This window comes from Cololabis saira, chromosome 12 (genome assembly GCF_033807715.1).
Source record: "Cololabis saira isolate AMF1-May2022 chromosome 12, fColSai1.1, whole genome shotgun sequence".
In the NCBI taxonomy this organism is placed as follows: Eukaryota; Metazoa; Chordata; class Actinopteri; order Beloniformes; family Belonidae; genus Cololabis; species Cololabis saira.
In genome coordinates this window covers 35,620,797-35,628,576 of record NC_084598.1, presented here as the reverse complement: position 1 = coordinate 35,628,576, position 7,780 = coordinate 35,620,797, and positions in this window count along the sequence as shown.

The window sequence follows — 7,780 nt, the reverse complement described above, 5'->3', positions numbered from 1 at the left end:
TATGCCATCTCCATGGGGAAGCTTCACTATTTAATTCTTTGCATCATGCTCTCTTAAAGTAAGATTATCATCATTGTTATTATTATTTTGACGTACACTGCAAATGTCTTGATATCGATTTTTCTGTCAGGTTTAAAATCCGAATATTTTCAAGGGTAAAACATCTCCACGCTGGTATGACTCAGCTTCTACCGAGGGCTATCGCCTTGAGCAAGCAAGCAGAGTTACTGCAATTTGGTTTACGCAGAATCCTAATTTATATGATTTGATTTAATTCACTTCTCAGTGTATTCAATTATTGGTGAACACAGACCGCGTTCCTGCTCCCCGAGCCCCGCTCCTCCATTGTCGTCATGACCGAACCTGTACCAATCCCCCGCCTGTCACTTACGCCACGGCTGCACATGACATTTAAAATTGTTTGGGGAATTAGATGGAGGGGCTCGGCCCTGGAAATGCTCCACGTGTTGAGCCGAACAGAATGCAGAGTGTCTGCTCTTAAGAGATTTCTCCCCTCTATCAGTCACTGCGATATCAGCGGCCTCACCTTCAGTCTTTGTCTCGTGTGCTCTTAACTGAGTCAGCCGGAGTGCAGCTCCCTTTCAGATGATGGCATGTTTATGGCCTATTAGAACGTTAAGGGTATTGTGTCAGTGTGTGTGTGTGAGAGCGGTACATTCCGGCCTTTACCCAAGTGTGTTGATTTAGCAAATCTTTTCTATTCTATTCTATTTGATATTGTGCAGCAGAAAGAAATAAAACTGCACCTTTAACAGTGAAAAGAGCTATGTCTCCATCCATCCATCCATTTTCTATACCCGTTTTATCCTCTGCAGGGTCACAGGGGTCTGCTGGAACCTATCCCAGCTCATTACAAGTGAGAAGCAGGGACACACTAGTAAGGTTTCTTTCCAAAGCGACATTTTAAAGAGACCCAAAGGACCTACATCACTTTTCTAGCTCAAAAGTCTCCTATAGGTGGTTAGGTACGGAGGCAAGCTTGCTTTTATGAAGCTGTCTGACGTTTACTCCTGTGTAGCCTCTTGCTTCCTCTCTTCTTCTGCCATTCCTTTCTTGGGTCTATAATTGCTGAATTTATACAAAACCAATTCACCAGTGATTTCAAGGTCGCTGACAGATTTCCACTGAAAGTCTGAGTGTTATTTGTACCAGGGTGCACTTCCTTGATCTCAGTGGTTAGGTGTTAAGACAGAAAGAGGAGGAAATCAGATACATTCTCTTTGTGTCTTTGAGTGACGAGAAAATAAGACTTTAGTTTTGTCTCACTCTACTCTGTGGAGTTTGCATGTTCTCCCCGTGTTCCCTTGGGTAGCTAATGTGAGCTACCGTCAGGCCAGCTGACAGTCTTACCTGGGCCCCGGACAAAATAATCTAAGATGGGCCCCCTGCGCCCGGATCTCTCCTTCTCCTCTTCCTCTCCTCTCCTCTCCTGCTCTTCAGGTTTTTATACAAGGTAATGGACGTTAACATTAGAGCTAGCCAGTTAGGTTAAGTTACAATGTTGGTAAACGTTGGCTGCACTGTTTCTTACCTTGCTCTACGCTGAATTTATTAATTCCAGCTTCACCGTCACCACCTTTTTAAAATATTTGTGTAGAGAATCTCTGAGGCCTCTATTTTCTTCTTCTCTTTTCTCTTCTTTTCTGAGCACCGGACTTGTGCTGACCGGACATTTTGACCATTCTAATGGTTGAATTAAATGATAACATCAAATTTTGATCAGCGGCCAAACCATTTTTGTGTTGGGGGTTCTTGACCACAAGGACAATTAGGAAGAAAACAAATAACAAGCTTTTATGTAACTCAAATACTACATATTTCTTCCACAAATAGGCATATTTTGAAACATTTTGAAAAATGATTCCATAATTTAATGAGAATAAAAAAATTTTAAAAATCAGTTCTGGGCCCCCCCCTACCCTGGGCCCGGGACAACAGACCCGTTTGTCCCCCCCTATAGGCGGGCGTGGCTACCGTCACAAAAACATGCACACAGTCCTGGGCTATACATGCCCCCTCCGGCCAGCCGGGGTGGTGAGGATCTGGCCGGAATAAAGTGATCCTTCCACGCGCTACGTCCAGCCAGAGAAGCCCCACCCTGTCTGGTAAAAAGGAGCGGCCTGCTCACTCCTCAGGTTAAGGAGGAGACCTGAGCTCAGTGCAGGAACTCCCGGGGTTGGTAGAGGGGATCAATGCCCAGGACTGTTAATTAGGTAGAGCACCGGGGGATAAAATGGGTAAAAAATCGGAGATAAATTTTTTTTTTTTTTAAATAAAAAATGTAAACTGCTTCACTCCATGACGCAATTGGTTTCAACCGGAGAGCTTCACTGCTGTTTGAATAATAAAGGAACCTGGTTGTGAGTTGCATTAGTTGCCTCAGTCGATGTCTGCTGTAGCTCTGTGAGCTACATCGTCTTACTGTCGTCTTTACAGTTGCTCTTCTCTGATTTAGTGCAGGAAAGAGACAAACAGGGCAGGAATCGTACAATTCTTTACGATTGGTTTTCACCAATAAAGCTAGACAACACTTGCTAAAAACAACCAAATATTCCTTCAAATGACACTGAATCAAATATAATGTCATGTAAATTCACCTTGGTGTTATTTGAAAAAGCAAAACATGACCAAATCAGGATTTATAGATAGTTTCAGGGGTAACAGCTGCTTTTACACACAGAACCAGGATTTGTGGCAGATCAGAGCTTTTCTGTTTTGTTTTTTTTAGGGTTGAAATCCTGGAGCAGTATGGTCTATGAACATTTGTCTTTAGAATAATTTGCTGGAAGACAAGTTTCCTTGTGCCAACCTTAAATCTCAGTTTAACAGAACCTGTGATATTTTTACAGTCAGCTTGGAAGGAAATCTTTGTCTATAATAAAACTTTCAGTGTGCGATGGAGACTTGAGACTTGTTACCTACTGATGTCAATGTCAATTTTATTTATATAGCACATTTAAAAACAACCGAGGTCGACCAAAGTGCTGTTCAGTGTACATTTAAAATGAAACAATACCAAAAGAAAATACAGTACAGAGTGTAGAAACAATAAAATCACTAAAATCAAAAAATCACTAACGTTCTAGGATGTTCAATAAAATAGTAAAAAAAATAGAAAATAGACGGAAAAGAACAGACACACAAAGTGCACAATCACTTCTCACAGATGTAGGCCATCTAACTGATGCAAGAGACGTAACGCGTCTAAGAGTTCAACTCTTTAGACCAGAAATATTTTCATAGCTTTAAAAAGCTTTCGACGGGGAAAAAAAAGTGTTGGTATACTCATGAATATTTTAACTAAGTTGAGTTAGTCTTTATATTGCAGAACAAAGCCGTCACCAAAGCTGTTGTTCACATGTACCTGACCTGGAAATTGAAACGTAAATCTCTAGCTACCATCCGTTGGAGCTCATTAACTACCGGTATACCCAAATATCTTGAGGAGCCAATCAAATCAGTTTATTCTTGTAGTCTGTAGGCGGGCTGAACACAAGGACAACAGAGCAGCGACATGATCTGGATCTAATCAGTGTAGACGGCTGCTGCTGAGGAATATTTGAATCGGCATCGACAGTTAAAAGTTTCCTTTTTATTGGAAAGTTAAACAGCAGAGGGAACTCAAATCCTTCCTTTGCGATGTCGATGTATATGCTGTTTTGTCGACTGGCAGAAGTTTAATTTACTCCACTACACAACACACTCCAACGTCGACACGTGTTTGTCGTTCTGACTTTGTTACCTTGTTAGTTGCTCTGATTGGTCGCAGCGCCAGCCGACGACATGCAAAGGCGGTTTGATAAGCAACCGTTGGGGAGGTTGCGGCCCCGTGGTTTGTTTTCAGATCCTATATCTTCTAGCTGTCGCTCTGATCCATCAGGCTGTCACCTCTGAACTCAGTGTGCATCCATTTACCAAATATTACATTAAGGCCCCGTTTACACGGAGCAAAAACGGTGGTGTTTTCATGCGTTTTGGCCGTTCGTTTACACGAAAACGAAGCTCAGATTCACCAAAAACGATAATTTCTGAAAACTCCGGCCAAAGTGGAGATTTTCCAAAACTCTGTTTTCACGTTTGCTTGTAAACGGAGGGAAGAGATTTAGGCTTCAGAACGTCACATAATGAGACAGAAACGTCACCAGCGTCATGTGTGCAACCTGTGTTTACAATTTGTTTGGCCACCGTCAATATTTTCTTGTGTTTTACCTGTTTATATTATAAAGTAACTCCACTTCTCTGTCACTCCAAACAAGAGACTCTCGTTCCGTCTTGGAAGTAACTGGCAGTCAAGGCTGATTTATGGTTCCACGTTACACCAACGCAGAGCCTACGGCGTAGGGTACGCGGCGACGCACACCGTACGTGGGCTACGCCGTCGATTTAACGGGGAACCATATTATTCAGGCTTCACACGTGTCATTTGTTGACGGTTTTTTCCAGCATTCTGATTGGCTAGCATGACTTTACACTTCTCGTTACACTGCCCCCTGCAGGTTTGGATGCTCATAGCACCTTAACAGCGTATGTATGCGGGTTCGTGTAAACGAGGATATTTTTCAAAACGTAGAGGGGGAAATATCAGTTTTTGTAAATACCCGGCTATGTGTAAACATGGCCTAAGTTAGACTTGATGATGTTCCATTAAACAATCACACAATGAAAATGCGTATATGGGACACCATATGGGAGTTTTTGGAGATAATATCAGTGAAATTTTGTATGACTTTTTTTTCCTCCATATAATTTATACTCATTTATAATATAATAATATTATACAATATATTGTAATATTTGACCCATGAAACAGGATTTTTTTTTCCATAAAATTAAACAACCAATATGCTGAATATGTCTGAGTTTAGCCTCAGCTGTCGAAGTGCAAAACAAGAAAAGTTACAAGTCATTGTTTCTTTAATAATGAAACAATGTCACCCAAACCAGCAGCAGTTCACTACTGATCGTGCTTCTTCAGTCTCCTTGTCATCCTCGTCTTTCTTTATTTAAGCCTTTCGTGCTGAGTCAAGAAGGAACAACTTGGTTTATGGAAAATGAAAACAGCTTTGAGAAGACATGAGCTGTGCACGGTCTTAGGAAGTGTGTTCAATCTGTTGACGTGGATGCGTTTGAGGCCCAGATGAAGCGGGCGTCACGCCCGTCTCCTCACACGCAGAAAGACAATAAATCTTCTGGCTGTTGGCCGCTGGATGAGATCGGAGGGTATTAATGTTTCATAGCCCGTTGTACTGTAGTAGCATTTTCTTTCCCGCTTTTATCTTCTGTTTTTGTTACCACCTTGAGTGAGCGTATGCGGTTAACAAACTCATTCGATATGCACAAATACTCCGGAGAGCATAGCTCCTCTAAGCTTTTGTGGCGCATGAAGCTCTGCAGAAAAGATGCACATATTCTCCTTCACAGTCTGCAGACGTACCAAAGGACTTTTCCTCAAAAGACACTCAGAAAAGCATGTCATGTATGCCAGTACTGTTCTTGGAAAAGAAGAACAGATTTTAATCCAAACATCTAACTTTTCCTCCAAAACTTTAGCCATGAAGTGTATTAGAGATTACGCATTGATCTGGAGAAGTTTGCTGAAATGTTTTCAAGCGTTATGTCCAAATGATGCTTTCTGAAGCCTCACCATCAGTTAGGTGTGGTATTGATCCAGTGTTTTCATTTCTTTCTGGGAACTTTGACAGTTTTAATACAATTAAACTTAGACATGGTGGCTCACCTTCAGAAAATATTTTAAAAGTTCAAGTACATGGCACCTCCTCATTGTTTATCTCTCTCCCCCTCCAAGCTAGCTCCTTCTAGTTCAGCTTTAATAAACTAGTGCTTTCAAAAGTGTCTTTCATATTCCTTTTCCTTTCTCTCCCTCTCTCCTTCCAGTTTCTACCTTTTTTTCACATTGCGCCATGCTTCCTCACACTCCTGTCTTTATCTTCCTCGTCCCAGCTGCCTTATTCTCCTTCCTAACACGCCGACCTGCACTATTTCTTCCCTCGTTTCCATATTCCCTCCTCATTTTTCTCACCGTTATTTAATCCCTCTCGCCTTCATCTTATTTCCACCTCATGCATTTCCTCCACCCTACCTTCTTCTATCTCCCCGTTCCATCCCTCCATCGAGGCCCCACTCCCTTTTTATTCTCAGGGGCGTCCCTGACCCCATTCATTCATTCTCCTTCAAGACTGTGGACCCGCTCAGCAATTACTCCACTCTCATGAGCATCCCATCCCCACGTTTGCCAACCACTTTAAGGTCCAGCCTCCAACTTCTTTCCCTTTTCTCTCGCTCTCCTCCCTCTTTTGTCTCGTTTTCCACCTATCACCATGGGGGGAGTGATTGACAAGCAAGCAGGGGTCTTTCAGGAGGGAGTTTCTGATTGGTGGCCAGGGGGATGAAAAGGAAGAAAGCCTCCCAGGAGTACTCTGACTCCAAAAAGATGTAATTTATCTTGAGCTCATTCTGAAGGTGTGTTCACATCAGTCATGCTCAAAGTTGCTACTCCAAACTAAAGTGTCCTGCTCCGTGCACAGAGCTTGGTATGAATGGCAACTTGAAGAGCTCCTATTTCAAACCTCTATTTGCTCTATATTCCTAAAATGTCACCTCTTGTTAAATACCTTTTTCAATTTGGCAGTTTTACATTTGGCACCTTTGTTCTTTAAAAAAAAATCATCTCTACGAATGTTTTGGGTTTCTTTTTGTTAAATATGTGAAACTTTATCATGGAGGAGTCAGTTTGGCCAACTTGTATTAAAACCCGTCCTTTAAAATCCTCTATTTTAGGCAGTAAAAAGATAGCTGTTGTTATGTAAAACAGATAAGGATTTATGGGCATAAAATGACAGATGAGCTCAGCTGTGTAAGCTCAAGACAAAAAAGAGCATTTTTATCAGTTTCTTTTTCAAGTTTCTCTAACTTTTACCACCAGTGCAGAAGTGTAAACCACCACAGAGGTAAAGGACTCTTTGTTCATCCCTTACTGTGGATGCCACCAAAAGAAAAAAGATGGGAGTTAAAAATCTTCTTTCATCTTTTCATCTTTTCATCTCTTCATCTTTCCATAACGCATACAAAAATAATGACAGGACCAACATTTTGCGACACTTACATCCTGTAAGTGTCACTAAAAGTCCATTAAACGTGATATTGAGTGATCCCTGGGTTCAGGGTTTTGGGGTTGGGTGATGGAGGTGGAGGTTGGGCATCCCTGTCAACCGGATGAAACTAAAACTGTCTCAACATTACCACCAAGCGGCCATCAGGGTGAGTTGCAGTTAGATCAAATCATGGTTCTCTCTCTGAGCATTATGTCAAGAGAAATATATTTCCAAAGATGCCACAAACCCTGTGGAAAATAGGATGAACAACCAGTATCTGCTTTCTCGAGGGATGAGGGCTTACCGTGGGTCTCTGAGCTTAAAAAAAGAAGATTGAAGCCAATGGTGACAATAAGAAGAAAACTTCTGTGTAGAAAGAAATCAAAAGCAACATGGGCTTCACAGGTGCATTTACAAAACAGCAAAAACATTTTTTTCAATGTGTTTTTCTGATGATTGCAACTTAAGAACGTAATTCATATCTTTTAACCACTTCCTGAAAAGCCTTTTGGTCGCCTAGCAACTGGCACTCAACACAGATTGACACAGGTGCGTCCTTCTCTCCTGCGCTGCGTCCAGTTAAACGGCATCATATCTGAAAGGCCTTCAAGATTCGGAACGTGGGAAGAGTTTACATTCATGGGTCG